Below are 16,134 nucleotides of genomic sequence, written 5' to 3' on the forward strand. Positions count from 1 at the left end.
AAATACTACTGTTCACTTAACTGTAAACATGAATTTTGGTTAGGATCGCTCACGACCTACAAATCAGGGTCTTCAAGGTAAACAAAAAATAGAAGCTAAATCCAAACCTATGACTTGTATACCAGTGTTCAGAATAAAATTAACTCTGCTGAAGAACTGAATTCACCAACAAATAAAAAAGCAATTTAAGACCCTTCAGGTAGACCTAATGGAATTAAAGATATCAATAATATCAATTGTACTCTTTGGTTGGGGCAGTGACAAAATGTTCATGTTATAAAATGAGTTTTTCACATGAAAACAGCTTTGCAACCCCTGAGATTTTTGAAGGGTTATTATTTTAACTTCACCAAACCCTTTTCACGCCCTTGGACATTGTGCTTTCCTAGGACACTGGAAATGTTCTACAGGCACTGTGAGGGGGGTGAGGGTGGCTTACCTTGAGTGATTCCATCTGCGAGCCTAGCCCCTTGGTACAAAGGTCCATCACCAAATAGGAGCAAAATGTATCCCAGACTTTGTACTGATTGATGGTAAGAAGGCACAAAACAGGGTTGGTTTCCAACTCAGAAGGCAGAATGAGAATGATGCCCAGAGTACATGCTGCAGAGAGAAATGGAGAGGTCAGCAAGGATACAGAAGAGGGTCCAATCTGTGTCTAGGAAATGCCTGTGGTCCACATGCAAGAAAGGGACAGTCACAGCCACTCTACTCTTAGGTATTTTTCAGTAAAAAATGAAAATGTGTTCATGCAAACATTGTGAATAGCAGGAAAGAACTAAAGAAATTACAATTTAAAGTTACCACCAAGTTGAGCACTCACTTGAAACATCTAAGCTGTGATGCTGTGAGGTTTCTCTCGAAGCTGGTACAAAACAACAACAACAACAACAACAACAACAACAAAAACCTGGGTTCTCTTTCACAGCAGGAAACACAGAACTGAATTTTGGTAAAACATATGGAAGTTTAGAATGGGAGTTAGCAAACCACCGATGCTGCCTGTTTTGGAAAATGAAGTTTACTGAGACTCAGCCACTCGCTGGTTTAAACATAGTCCACAGTGGCTTTATACTAATAGGCAGGGCTGAGTGGGTACAACAGAGACCACAGAGCCCAAGATATTTGCTCAAGGGCCCTTTGAGAAAAAGCATGCCTACCTCTGGTTTAGAAAATCAATACCCAGAGTAAATGAAACAAAATTGACACAATTAGATGAAGTTTGTCACTCAATTTTTAGGGTTTGAGATTTTGCTTCAGAATAATCCAAACAAATCACCAAACAAGGGAAGTAAGGAAAATACTTTTACATTAGAGAACGTACTTAGAGATATGAGGGAAATGCTGGCTATATATCTTGATCAGTCAATGGTGGGGTAAGTGTGGCTTTAAAATAATGAAGTATTTGTCAAAACTATATTTTTAATGTTTTTTATTATAAATCAACATTAATAGATGTCATGCATTATAATAAAATATCCTAGGTAAATAATCTTCTAACATTTAAGTAAAAGGGATTTTCTAGGTACAAAAAATCTGATAGATGAAAAAGCACAGTGAGCCTCAACTGCTATGCCATAATGCTAAAACTGGTTCTTCTGGAATGAAGCCAATCTCACATTAAAATTTTCAAAATTGTTTACAATAGTTTCCAACTAGTTAAAAAATGTAAGGAAATTAAGTTGGCTCACAAAATCTACTTTAAACAGGGCCCTCAGCAGAAAATTTATTTTTCAGGGCATTTGAGAGAAAGTTCTCTTTTCTTTTTTTATTCCTCTATTCCAAAGTTTCATTTATTTTTGTCCAAAGGAAAGACAGCAATCATTGACCATTTCTGTGATCTTTTCAAATGGTTAAATTATCTGACATTTGTCTTTTGGAAATTAATTTAGATCATTCAAAATCACTTTATATTAAAGGTATTCAAGAGGTCAAGTAACATTACAACAAATATATCTATATCACAAAATACTGATATAAGCCAACATGTTTTATTTTTTACTTTTGATGCATACTGTATTATTCTAAAAGTGACCTTTCATGGATTTTACACTTGGGGTTTGAAAACAAAACCTTAGCTCTAGCAACATACCCAGGGGCCAAAAGATGCTGCTGCCTCATACTCACAGAGGTCCGAGGGCCATCTTTGGAGACCTACAGTCTTTTTTACAGGGGCTAGAAGAGGTAAGAGACACAATACTCTCCTCCCTCCTGCTAGGACTCTGTTCCCCAAGGTGGGCAGACTTTGAGAACACTGACAGCAAGCAGAAGGGAATTCCTGACTGATTCTGCTGGAAGCTGTTATTTTGTTTTGCTTCCATGGGTGGGCTGTCTTTCAGTCCTACTCTGTCACTTGCCACACAGTGACGCAGAATCAGCCTGCACACTACATCTGGTGTGTCTGAATTAGAGCCATTCTTAGTAGTTAATGTGTCAACTCCAATTAGAAGCCTCAAGGCAGCATGAAGCAGGAAGAAATAAAAATAACAGAAAATTTATCTCTGCTGAATAGATACTAAAAGAACAATCTCAGGGCCCCAAGCAGGATCGAGTACTAGGTTAAAGATCTAATGTGTGGGCCTAAGATCTAACAAGCCTACATACCACACATCATATAAATCATAATGATCCACTAGGAAGTGCGAGTCTTACCTCTGTGAGAGGTGATGGAGCAGTTTTTTGTTAACACCAAAATCATTCAACCCATTTGTAAGTCAGGGTTGATGATCTCACCTTAGACTACCCTGTATGATTTTTATTGTAGCTCACATCTCCACAGCTGCTCCTTCACACCAAGGACTTTTACATTTCATTGCTGGTACCACACATGTTTGATGGCCCTTGAGCCTCATGTCTTAGGGAAGTAAGATGCAGGGGAAACCTTATGATGATATTCCTCTTAACACTCAGCATTTCCATATTGTCCCCAACATCTTACTTCATAAATGCTACAGCATAAAAGGAGAGCCAAAATGAGGAAAATTAAATACAAATCACCTACTACCTTCTCAAGAATACATATCAGGAGAAATTATTTGATCAGAAGCATTAGTACATGAAAGGCTCACTAGCACATTGTAGAATTCAAGGCTAGAGAATTTTAAGCATAGCTGTGAAAATTAACAGGACAGAAGTCAACGTTAAGAAAAAAATAAATCCTGATAACACAGGACAAGCAGAAAACCTGATTCATGAGTTTTCTACTTCCTCTTTCTTTGCTCAGTCCAACAAATGTTGATTATTTCATTTACTAATGAATATTGACTTGTTGGCACCAGCTATGAACACCTCCATGGACAAAGAAAACCTACTTAAAAGCAGGTTGCTTACAATGGATTATGATTATTTTTTGAGAATTTCTGGAACCTGAACTATTCCAGTTTAGATTTTAACTTCTAAAAGAACAAAAATGATTACAAAGACATTTTGGGAATATTTCTCCCTGTCTATGGCCTGGGTTTTCATTCTCTTGACAGTGTTTTTTGCAGAAGAGAAACTATTAATTTTAATAAAACCCTATCAATTCTTTCTTTCATGGATTTTATCTTCAGTGTCATATCTAAAAAGTCATCATCACAAAACTCCAGGTCATCTAGGTTGTCTCCTGTGTTAATTTTTTAGGAGTTTCATAGTTTTACCTCTCACATTTAGGCCTGTGATCCATTTTGAGCTGTTTTTTGTGAAGGCTGTAAGTTCTAGGTCTAGATTCATTTTTTATTTTGCATGTAAATGTCCAGTTGTTCCAGCGCCATTTGATGAAGAGACAATCCTTGTTCTACTGCATTGTCTTGCTCCTGTGTTAAAGACTGGTTGATGATATTTAGGGGGGTGTACTTCTGGGCTCTCTAAAACACCAAGAGTGAACCCTAATACAAATTTGGGGCTCTGGGTGGTGATGACGTGTCAACATAGGTTCTTAGACTGGAAAACATGTACCATCCAGCGGGAGATGTTGACAGTGGAGGAGGCTGTGTGAGCATGGGCCCAAGGGATACAGAAAATATCTTTATTATTATCTCAACTTTGCTGTGAACCTACTTAAAACTGCTCTAAAAGAATAAGGTCTGACTTCTGACCAAGATGGAGGCATAGGTGGATACACCATACCTCCACACACAACCAAGATTGGAACAACAACAATTTAGAGGCAAAATAACATCCAGAACTGACAGAAAATTTATCTGAATAGAAGTCAGGCAGCCAAGAAGTTGAAATAGACCCATTCATCCAGACCGGTAGGAGGGGCAGAGACGAGCAGCCAGGCATGGGTCGCCCACAGAGAGCAGAGAGAGTTGGGCACATAAGGAATCCTGGGGGGTGGAAGGCATCTGGGGCATGCAAGATCGCAAGGGGTAGACCCTGAGTACGCAAGTGGCAGCTGGTAGACCCAGTGAGGTGGCAATTGTGGACCAGGGCAGAGCGCACAACCCAGGATCCCAGAGAAGGGACTGAGGTCCCACAGAGAATGGAGCTACTGCCATTGTTCCCTCCCACCCCCACCCCCCCATACAACGTCACAATCTAGTGACTGGGGTGCCCAGCCCCAGTGAACACCTAAGGTTCCGCCCCTCACTGTAACAGGAGCGACCAAACAAAAAAAACAAACAAACAAAAAAAAAAAAAAAAAAAAAAAAACGAGAGAGAGAGAGAGAGAGACATGTCTCAAACAGTAAAACAAATCAATGCCCCAGAGCTCATCATTTTAGCACCCAACGGAGAGATAGCCAATCTATCAAATGCACAGTTCAAAACACTGGTGATCAGGAAGCTCACAGAATTGGTTGATTTTGGTCACAAATTAGATGAACAAATGCAGGTTACCATAAGAGAAATGAAGGAAAATGCACAGGGAACCAATAGTATTGGGAAGGAAACTGGGACTCAAAACAATAGAGTGGACCAGACGGAAGAAAAAAACAACCAAACAGGAAAGAATGGAGAAATAAGAATTCAAAAAAACGAGGAGAAGCTTAGGAACCTCCAGGACATCTTTAAACATTCCAACATCCGAATTATAGGGGTACCAGAAGAGGAAGAGGAAGAGCAACAGATTGAAAACATGTTTGAACAAATAATAAAGGAGAACTTCCCCATTCTGGCAAAGGAAATAGACTTCTAGGAAGTCCAGGAAGCTCAGAGAGTCCCAAAGAAGTTGGAGCCAAGAAGAAACACACCAAGGCACATCATAATTACATTAGCCAAGGTAAAAATGAAGGAGAGAATCCTAGAAGCAGCAAGAGATAAGGGGACAGTCACCTACAAAGGAGTTCCCATCAGACTATCAGCTGACTTCTCAAAAGAGACCTTGCAGGCAAGAAGGGGCTGGAAAGAAGTATTCCAAGTCATGAAAGACAAGGACCTATATCCCAGATTACTCTATCCAGCAAAGCTTTCTTTCATTTAGAATGGAAGGGCAGATAAAGTGCTTCTCAGATAAGGTCAAGTTAAAGGAGTTCATCTTCACCAAGCCCTTATTTTATGAAATGTTAAAGGGACTTATCTAAGAAAAGAAGATAAAAAAAAAACATGTATAGTAAAAGGAAAGCAAACTCACAATTATTAACAACTACACCTAAAGCAAAACCAAAAGAAACTAAGCAAACAACTAGAACAGGAACAGAACCACAGAAATGGAGATCACATGGAGGGTTAGCAACAGGGGAGTGGGAGGAGGAGAGAGGGGGAAAAGGTACAGAGAATAAGTAGCATAGATTGTAGGTTGAAAATAGACAGGGGGAGGGTAAGAATAGTATGAGAAATGTAGAAGCTAAAGAACTTACAAGTATGACACATGGACATGAACTAAAGGGGGGATGTGGGTGGGAGAGGGTGTACAGGGTGGAGGAGAGTGAAGGGGGGAAATGGGACAACTGTAATAGCATAATCAATAAAATATATTTTAAAATGTTCACATGTGCATTCAGAGATAAAGGGCTTTCCTTCTGGAGAAGACTATAAGCCAGATAATTTCAATGCTCTTTATGCCTCTGAGTATTTAAAGCTTATGGGTTTTTCATTAGATGACATCACAATATATTTCATTTCAGATACTCATCAAATGCATTTAGCAGTCAAAAGTTTAAGAAAAACTTCTATAAATTTAAGAAAAAGCTTAATTATTCATCTCTTAAGATTTCTAGGGCCTATACTTGTTTCAAGCAGAAATATCTTCATTGAACAGAGTTAATATTATAGGTTGCACTTATGTAGATCATAAAAATGTATGATAAAAAGTATGTTTCTGGAAGATGGCAGCAATGTAGGTGGGAGCTGAGTCCCCGTGCTTGTGCACCCAACTGGGACACTTAGCTGATCTTCTGAAAAACAAAGTGAACAGCCAAAAAAATTTCAGCTGATATGAAGTTTAGGAAGCCAAAGTGTGCAGAGGACACTTCAAAACAGGTTAGTAAGTTGGGAGACATGAAGAAAACTGTAATTGAACAACAATAAAAAATTTAATTCAATGAACTGTATTAAGAATCAACTTTATAAAATAATTGTACAAGAAGCTACTTAAGGTATATAAATATCAGTTAGACATCTTTCTCATTTTAGGAGAATTTGGAGGGTCTTAAATTGGGAAAGGACTAGGTTTTATTCAATGTGACTTAGTGGTATTTTGACACAGTATTCAAAAAAATGATTCTATGGGGGAGGCAGATAATATAATGCACAGCAGAATAAAATAAGCACTGAATCGAGTCTCAGGTAACACTCTGTGCGTGCACAGAGAAAGGCAGGGATTACTGTGATGCAGTCAGCATAAAGAGCTGGGTAAGCAGGCAGTGACCTCTTGTGGATTAACACAGCCTCAAAGAATTTGATTGATACTAGTTTTTTTTTTTCCACTGGTTATTCTCCCTTCTGGCTCTTGATCAAATTAATTTTTCCCCTGCCTTACACTTTTTATTCTATTTTTTGAAGGAGGAAGGGAAAAACTGGTTTCTCAAGGTGAGCACATGCTTTTAGAGTGCAAAGCACTCAGCACCCTAGGATAAAATCTAAATATGTATTTAAATACAAATATAGACAGAAGAGTGTCAGCAGTGTCTCAAGGGAGCACAGTGAGCAGTTGAGGGAGGTTGCTTTAGTCTTTGTTGTTTTTTTAACAGTACCATGAGTTTTTAAAATGATAACCATTAGAGGAAGACAGTACAATTGCTCAATTTAAATAACTGCCTAATTTGGGAACAGAGTCCTAGAAGATGGCTGGCAGAAATAGTTTATGCTTTTTATTAAATGCCTATATTTTACCTTTGCACAGAGAAAAATGAAATCTATGTAATCAAAGTATGCACAAATATGTATTGAACCAGAAGGTTTAAGTTGTTAAGTGGATAGAGACTCCTTCAAAGAATACATAAAATTCAAATATAATATTATATACACATACACAGAGGGTGAGAATGATATAGTATTTTAGCCTGGTGATAAAAAGACACAGGTTCCATTAAGAGAAAAAGAGAAGCATAATATATACTTCTACCCTTCTACCACATTTAATAAGTACAGGGTATTTTTGTCAGAAAACAATTGTGTTTTTTTTTAAATTATATTGTTATTCAAGTACAGTTGCCTCTATTTACCCCTCACTACTCCCCTACCCCAGCCATCCCCACCTCTCTTTTCCTGCTTCCGGCACCCCTTGGTTTAGTCCATGTGTCCTTTATAGTTGTTCCTGAAAACCCTTCTCTGCTTTCCTCCCATTATCCCCTCCCACCTCCCCTCTGGTTACTGTCAGATTGTTCTTAATTTCAATGTCTCTGGTTTTTTTGCTTGCTTGTTTGTTTTGTTGATTAGGTTCCACTCATAGATGAAATCATGTGGTATTTGTCCCTCACCACCTGGCTTATTTCACTTAGCGTAATGCTCTCCAGTTTCCAACCATGCTGTGGCAAATGGTAGGAGCTCCTTCTTTCTTTCTGCTGCATAGTATTCCATAGTGTAAATGTACCATTGTTTATTGATTTACTCATTTACCAGTGGGCACCTAGGCTGCTTCCAGCATTTGGCTATTGTAAATTGTGCTCCTACAGACCTTGGGGTGCATGGGTTCTTTTGGATTGGTTTCAGGGCTCTTAGGATATAATCCTAGCAGTGAAATTGCCAGGTTAAAAGGTAGTTCATTTTTAGTTTTCTGAGGAAATTCCATACTGTTTTCCACAGGGCCTGCACCAATCTGCATTCCCACCAACAGTGCACTAGGGTTCCCTTGTCTCCACATCCTCTCCAATGCTTATTTGTTGATTTGCTTATGATGGTCATTCTCACCAGTGTGAAGTGATACCTCATTGTGGTTTTAATTTGCATCCCTCTGATGGCTAGTGATGCTGAGCATCTTTTCATGTCTCTGATCCCTCTGTATGTCCTCCTTGAACAAGTGTCTTCAGGTTTTTTGCCCACTTTTTAATTAGAGTTGTGTGAGTTCTTTATATATTTTGGAGCTCAATCCTTTGTCCGAGGTATCATCGGCAAATGTTTCCCATACAGTTGGTTCTCTTTTTATTTTAATGCTGTTTTCTTTAATCATGAAGAAGCTTTTTATTTTGATGAGGTCCCATTTGTTTATTCTCTCCATTATGTCCCTTGCTGTAGGGGACGTATCCGTGAAAATATTGCTGTGTGGAATATCTCAGATTTTCCTCTAGGACATTTATGGTGTCACAACTTATATTTACGTCTTTTAACCATCTTGAGTTTATTTTTGTGTATGGTGTAAGTTGGTTTTCGAGTTTAATTTTTTTTGCACATAGCTGTCCAGTTCTCTCAACACCATTTGTTGAAGAGGCTATCCTTACTCCATTTTATATTGTTGCACCCTTTGTCAAATATTAATTGACTTGGGTTTATTTCTGGGCTCTCTATTGTGTTCCATTGGTCCATGTGTCTGTTCTTATGCCAGTAGCAGGCTCTTTTGATTACAGTGGCTTTGTAATACAATTTGATATCAGGTATTGTGATCCTCCTACTTTGTTCTACTTTCTCAAAATTGCTGTGGTTATTAGGGGTCATTTATGGTTCCATATAAATTTCTGAAGTGTTTGTTCTGTATCTGTGAAATATGTCATTGGTACTTTCATAGGGATTGCATTGAATCTATAAATTGCTTTGGGTAGTTATGGACATTTTGATGATGTTAATTCTTCCAAACCATGAACATGGTATATGTTTCCATTTCTTTGTGTCTTCCTTAATTTCTTTCTTCAGTGTTGTGGAGTTTTCTGAGTACAGGTCTTTTACCTCCTTGGTTAGGATTATTCCTAGGTATTTTATTTTCTTCTTGCTATAGCAAATGAGATTTTTTTCTTGACTTCTGTTTCTGATATTTCATTGCTGGTGCACAAAAACACCTTTGATCTCTGAATATTGACATCATAAACCATTGTTTTGACAAATTGATTTATTAGGTCAAGTAGTTTTTCAGTGGAATCTATAGGATTTTCTATGTACACAATCATGTCATCTGCAAACAATGACAGTTTTGTTTCTTCTTTTGCAATTTAGATGCCTTTTTTTTGTTGTTTGATTGCTGTGGGTAGGACTTCCAATACTATGTTGAATAGAAGTGGTGAAAGTGGACAACCTTGTCTTGTCCCTGATCTTAGTGGGAACATTTTTAGTTTTTGCCCATCGAGTAGGATGTTGGCTGTAGGTCTCTCATATATTGCCTCTATTATGTTGAGGAATGCTCCCTCTATTCCCACTTTGCTAAGTGTTTTTATTATACATGGGTGCTGTACCTTATCAAATGCTTTTTCTGCATCTATTGATATAATTACATTTTTTGTCTTTGCTTTTATGTGATGTATTACATTTATTGATTTGTGAATATTGTGCCATCCTTGCATCACTGGGATGAATCCCATTTGGTCATGGTATATGATCTTTTTAATGTATTGCTGGATGTGGTTTGCCAATATTTTGTTGAAGATTTTAGCATCTATGTTCATCAGTGATATTGGCCTGAAGTTTTTTGTTATGCCTTTATCTGGTTTTGGGATTAGGATGATGCTGGCTTCATAAAAAGAATTGGACGTCTTTCATCTTCTTGGATTTTTTGGAATAGTCTGTAAAGGATAGGGGTTAGCTGTCTCTTAAATGCTTTGTAAAATTCCCCTGTGGATCCATCCAGTCCAGGGCTTTTGTGTGTTGGGAGTTTTTTGATTACTGCTTCAATTTCATCAGCTGTCATTGGTCTGTTTAGGCTTTCTGCTACTTGTTCATTGAGTTTTGGAAGATTATATTTTTCTAGAAATCTGTCCATTTCACCTAGGTTTTCAAATTTTTTGGCATGTAGTTCTTCATAGAAGTTCCTAACAATCCTTGTATTTTGTGGCTGTAATCTCTCCTCTTTCATTTCTGATTTTGTTTATTTGGGTCCTCTCTCTTTTTTTCTTGATGAGCCTGCTTAAAGGTTTATCTTTTCAAAGAATCAGCTTCTGGATTTATTGATCCTTAGAATTGTGCTTTTAGTCTCTATGTGATTGAATTCTGCTCTGATCTTGGCTATTTCCTTCCTTCTGTTTTCTCTGGGCTGTTTTTGTTGTTGTTCCTCCAGTTCTTGTAGGTGTAGGGTTAGGTTATTTGAAATTTTCTATAGAAAACAATTTTTTAAAAAACAATATGAGTGAATTTACATATTTTTAAAATATAGTTTTCTTTATTTTATTTTTTTAAGATTTTATTTACTTATTTTTAGACAGGGAAGGGAGGGAGGAGAGAGAGAGAGAAAAACATCAATGTGCGGTTGCTGTGGGCCATGGCCTGCAACCCAGGAATGTGCCCTGACTGGGAATCAAACCTGTGATGAGAAAATAATTCTTATATTAATATTTAATTTGTAAATATTAAAGGCCTTTGAAAATTGATTGTACATCTAATTATCTAGGGCAAATGATGAAAGCACACAGATGTTGAAGATCATCTATCCCAGCTTTCCTATTTCACAGTTGAGTAGTTGGGGTCCCAAGAGAGACTACGTGGCTTGCACAAGTCTTCTCTTTCTTTGGTTATGTAGCTCCATAGCCTTTCCACTATCTCACTGGTTTTCATAACTCACGGCAACCAATAATTTTAGTTAGATGTTTTCATAAGAATGTATGAAATCGGAAGTCACTGATTACTAATTCCAATTTTCCATTTATTATAATTATATGAAGAAAATAAAATTTAAAATTTCAATACAGGTTCTTTGGGTATATCTCTGTACATGGAAAGAATGGAAGTAAATATTAAAATCTGTTTACAAAATAAATTTTGAGATACAATTTACATATCATAAAGTTCACTCTAAAAGTGCAGCTGAATGGTTTTAATTATGTGCACTATATTGTGCACAAATCACTACTATGTAATTCCAGAACATTTTCATCTCTCCCTACCAAACTTTTATACCCATTAGCAGTCATTCCCCATTCTCCCTTCCCAAACAGCCCATAACAACCACTAATCCACTCTCACTACTATGGATTTCTCATTTGACATAAATGGAATCATATGTAACCTTTTCATCTGTGGCTTCTTTTATTTAGAATAATGTTTGCAGGGTTTAGCTAGATTTTAGCATGTATCAATTCTTTATTTCCCTTTAATGATAGCATAAGTATTACACTTGACAGATACAGCATATTTTGTTTAGCTAGGCATCAGTTAATGGACATTTGAGTTGTTTCCATTTCTTGGTTATTGTAATTCTGCCATAAACATTTGTGTACAATTTTTTGTATGGATGTTTTCATTTTTCTTGTAGAAATGGAACTGTAACTCCATGTTAATGGTAATTCTATGTTTAACATTTTGAGGAACCATCAGGCTAATTTTCAAAGTGACTGCACCATTTTATTTTTCCATCAGCAATGCATGAAGGTTAAAACTTCAAGTCTTCCTCAGCATTTATTGTTTTTATTATTACCATCCTAGTAGGCGTGAAGTAGATCATTGGTGTTTTGATATGCACTTCTCTAAAAACCAATGATATTGAACCCCTTTTCACAGACTTATTGAACATTTGTGTATCTTCCTTTGCCTAGTTTTAATATTGGGTTATTTGGGACTGTTATTGATTTAAAAAGTTCTTTATATACTCTGGATATAATCCCCTTATCATATATATGGTTTGCAAAACTTTCTCCCATTGTTTGGGTTCTTTTTTTACAGTATATTTTATTGTTATTATAGTCGTCCCATTTTTCTCCCATTTATCCCCTTTAGCCCTGCATCCGCTTTCCCTCCAGCATTGCTCCCCACCCCTGCCCCTTAGTTTATGTTCATGGGTCATACATACATACAAGTTTTTTGGCTTCTCCATTTCCTATACTATTTATAACTTCCCCCTCTCTATCTTCTACCTACCATTTATGCTTCTTATTTCCTCATTCTCCCATCTTCCCCCCCCCACTGATAACCCTCCATGTGATCTCCATTTCTGTGATTCTGTTCCTGTTCTAGTTGTTCACTTAGTTTGTTTTTGTTTTGTTTGCTTGTTTAGGTTTGGTTGTTGATAGTTGTGAGTTTGTTGTCATTTTATTGTTCATATTTTTTATTTTCTTTTTTTTAGATAAGTCCTTCTGACATTTCATATAAGAGCTTGGTAATGATGAACTCCTTTAACTTGACCTTATCTGGGAAGTACTTTATCTGCCCTTCCATTCTAAATGATAGCTTTGCTGGATAGAGTAATCTTGGATGTAGGTCTTTGCCTTTCATGACTTTGAATACTTCTTGCTAGTCCCTCTTGTCTGCAAGGTTTCTTTTGAAAAATCAGCTGACAGTCTTATGGGAACTCCTTTGTAGGTAACTGATTTTCTCTTGCTTTTAAGATTCTCTCCTTATCTTTCATCTCGGGTAATCTGATTATGATGTGTCTTGGTGTGTTTCCTTGGATCCCATTACTTTGGGACTCTGAGAATTCTGGACTTACATATTTATTTCCTTTGACAGATTGGGGAATTTCCCTTCATTCTTTTTACAATTAAGTTTTCAATTTCTTGCTTTCTCTTCTCCTTCTGGCACCCCTGATTTGGATATTGGAATGTTTAACGTTGTCCCAGAGGTTCCTACGTCTCTCATTTCTTTGAATGCTTGTTTCTTCATTCTGTTCTAGTTGAATGTTTATTTCTTCCTTCTGTTCTAAATCGTTGATTTGAGTCCCAAGTTCCTTCCTTTCACTGTTGGTTCCCTGTACATTTTATTTCACTTTGTATAGCCTTCACTTCTTCCTTTCATTTGCATCTGTACTCAGTCATTTCTGAGTCTCCTGATTACCAGTGTTTTGAACGCTATATCTGATAGGCTGGATATGTCTTCATTGGTTAGTTTTTTGTGGAGTTTTGATCTGTTCTTTCATTTGGGCCATATTTGTTTGCCTCAGTGCATCTATTATGTTGCACAGGGCAGAGCCTTAGGTATGTGCCAAGTCAGGAAAACCCATTTCAATGCATTGTGGCACTGTATACAGGGGAGGGATCAGAGAGGGAACAATGCTGCTGGCTTAGTTTTCTCCCTGCTTTCAGTCACTTTTCCTGCTACTCACAAGTTAATTGGGTCCTTTTGGTGCTATTTCCCGGGTGGGTGGGAGGGTTTGTGTATCTTCCAGGACCCTATGGGTTCCTTCAGTGGGCTCCTCTGTGAGACTGGGAGTTTCTTCTGCCACTGCAGCCCCACAGATTTTTACAGCCAGAGCTTTTGAGATTTTATTTCCCAGTGCTGGAACCCTGGGTTATGTGGTCTGTCTTGCTCCCCAGTGTTCCTCCCCATTTACCGGAATGCCAATGTAGTATCACTTAATCCGCCAGCCACCCCTCTACCCACCCAGTCTGCCAGCTATCACTTTGCTGCACATCCTCTCTTCCCTCGCTGCCCATCCGCACCTTTCCTACTGGTCTGGATGAACGTTTCTTCTTGAACTCCTTGGTTGTTGGACTTCCACACATTTCAATTTTCAGGCAGTTCTGCTTGTTTTTATTTTTAAATTGGTGGTTGTCCTTCTTTTGGTTGTGCAAGGAAGCAAAGTATATCTACCTATGCCTCCATCTTGGCCAGATGTACTATTATATGAAATTTAAATAGACTTATTTAAAAAAAGAAATTAAGAAAATCAAAACTATGAATAAAATGAAAATACATATAGACAACTGAATTTATATATAAGTATTTGTGAAAGAAAAATACCATATGATCTCACCAATTAGAACCTAATCAATAAAACAAACAAGCAAGCAAAATATAACCAGCCATTGAAATAAAGAACAAACTGTCAGTGACCAGAGGGGAGTTGGGAGGGAAATAATGGGGGGAAGAAGGGGAAGGGTCATCAAGGAACATGTGTAAAGGACCCATGGACAAAACCAAAAGGGGGTAGGATTGAGGTTGGGAGGTGAGTGGTGGGTGGGGCAGGCTAAAGTGGTGGCAAGAAAAGGAGAAAATTGTACTTGAACAATAAAAAATACTGGACTGTATATTTGCAAATTGTCAGAGTGGATTCTGAAGGTTCCCACCTCAAGAAAAAAAAATTGGAACTATTTGTGTGATCGATGTTAATTCAACATACTGAGGTAATCATTTCACTACTTACACATGTATCAGATAATAATCTAATAAAATGCTATGTCAATTTTATCTGTTTTAACAATGTCTAATGATAGATTATTAATAATCATTTGGTCTATGAACATGTTTTGAATTTCAAGAGAGGATGAGGACTGCAATTAAGGGAGGGGGTGGGGAATAAGTAGACAAACCAGTGATATAATCCAGATGTCAGACTGAAACTGACTTTAGAGTCTTCTAGATCATCTATGCTTCTGCAATTAACAGGAAATCTTAGAATTGCTTTCATAGGTTTTAATGTTCTGACATCATTCTTTATTGTAAAATCATTGTACATTTACTCAAATGTTCATTCAGAAACAACTTAAGATTAAAAAAGATTATTTAGACTTCCAGCCAAAATGGAGATGTAGGTAGATACACTGTGCCTCCTCCCACAACCAAAAGGACAACAAATTTAAAGATAAAAAACAACCAGAACTGATAGAAAATCGAACTGTATGTTAGTCTGACAACCAGAGAGTTAAAGAAATATTCATCCAGATCGGTAGGAGGGGTGGAGACAGGCAGCTGGGGCAGAGAGGACTCCTAGCAAGGCTGTGGCTGGCAGACTGGGCAGTCCCAAATTCGCACATGGGTCCACTGGGAGGAACTGTGAAGCAAGACAGGCTGCACAACGCAGGGTTCCATCGCGGGGAAATAAAGCCTTAAAACCTCTGACTGAAAAACCTGTGGGGGCTGAGACAGTGGGAGAAACTCCCAGCCTCACAGGAGAGTTCACTGGAGAGACCCATGGGGTCCTAAAATGTACAAAAACTCACCCACTCAGGAATAAGCACCAGAAGTGCCCAATTTGCTTGTGGGTAGCAGAGGAAGTGATTGAAAGCTAGCAGAGAGCTGAACAAGCAGCATTGTTCTCTCTTGGCTCCCCACCCTGCCCCACAGCACCACTATAGAGATGTGGGTTGCCCCTTCCTGGTGAATACCTAAGGCTCCACCCTTTATTACATAACAGGCCCACCAGGACAAAAAAATGACCCAAATGAAAGAACAGATCAAAGTGTCAGAAAAAAAAAATACAACTAAGTGATGCAGAGATAGCCAACCTATCAGATGCACAGTTCAAAATACTGGTAATCAGGATGCTCATAGAAATCGCTGAGTATGGTCACAAAATAGAGGAAAAACTGAAGCCTATAAAAAGTGTAATAAAGGAAAATGTTCGGAACCAACAGTGACGGGACTCAAATCAGTGGTTTGGACTAGAAGGAGAAATAAACATTCAACTAGAACAGAATGAAGAAACAAGAGTTCGAAAAATGAGGAGAGGCTTAGGAACCTCTGGGACAACTTTAAACTTAGGTTCCAACATCTGAATCATAAGGGTGTCAGAAGAGGAAGAGCAAGAAATTCAAAACTAATTTGAAAAAAATAATGAAAGAGAACTTCCCAAAAATATGGCAAAGGAAATAGATTTACAGGAAGTCCACGAAGCTCAGAGCACCCCAAAGCAGTTGGACCAAGGAAGCACACACCAAGGCACATCATAATTACATTACCCAAGGTGAAAGATAAGGAGAGAATCTT

Source organism: Phyllostomus discolor, chromosome 7 (genome assembly GCF_004126475.2).
Source record: "Phyllostomus discolor isolate MPI-MPIP mPhyDis1 chromosome 7, mPhyDis1.pri.v3, whole genome shotgun sequence".
In the NCBI taxonomy this organism is placed as follows: Eukaryota; Metazoa; Chordata; class Mammalia; order Chiroptera; family Phyllostomidae; genus Phyllostomus; species Phyllostomus discolor.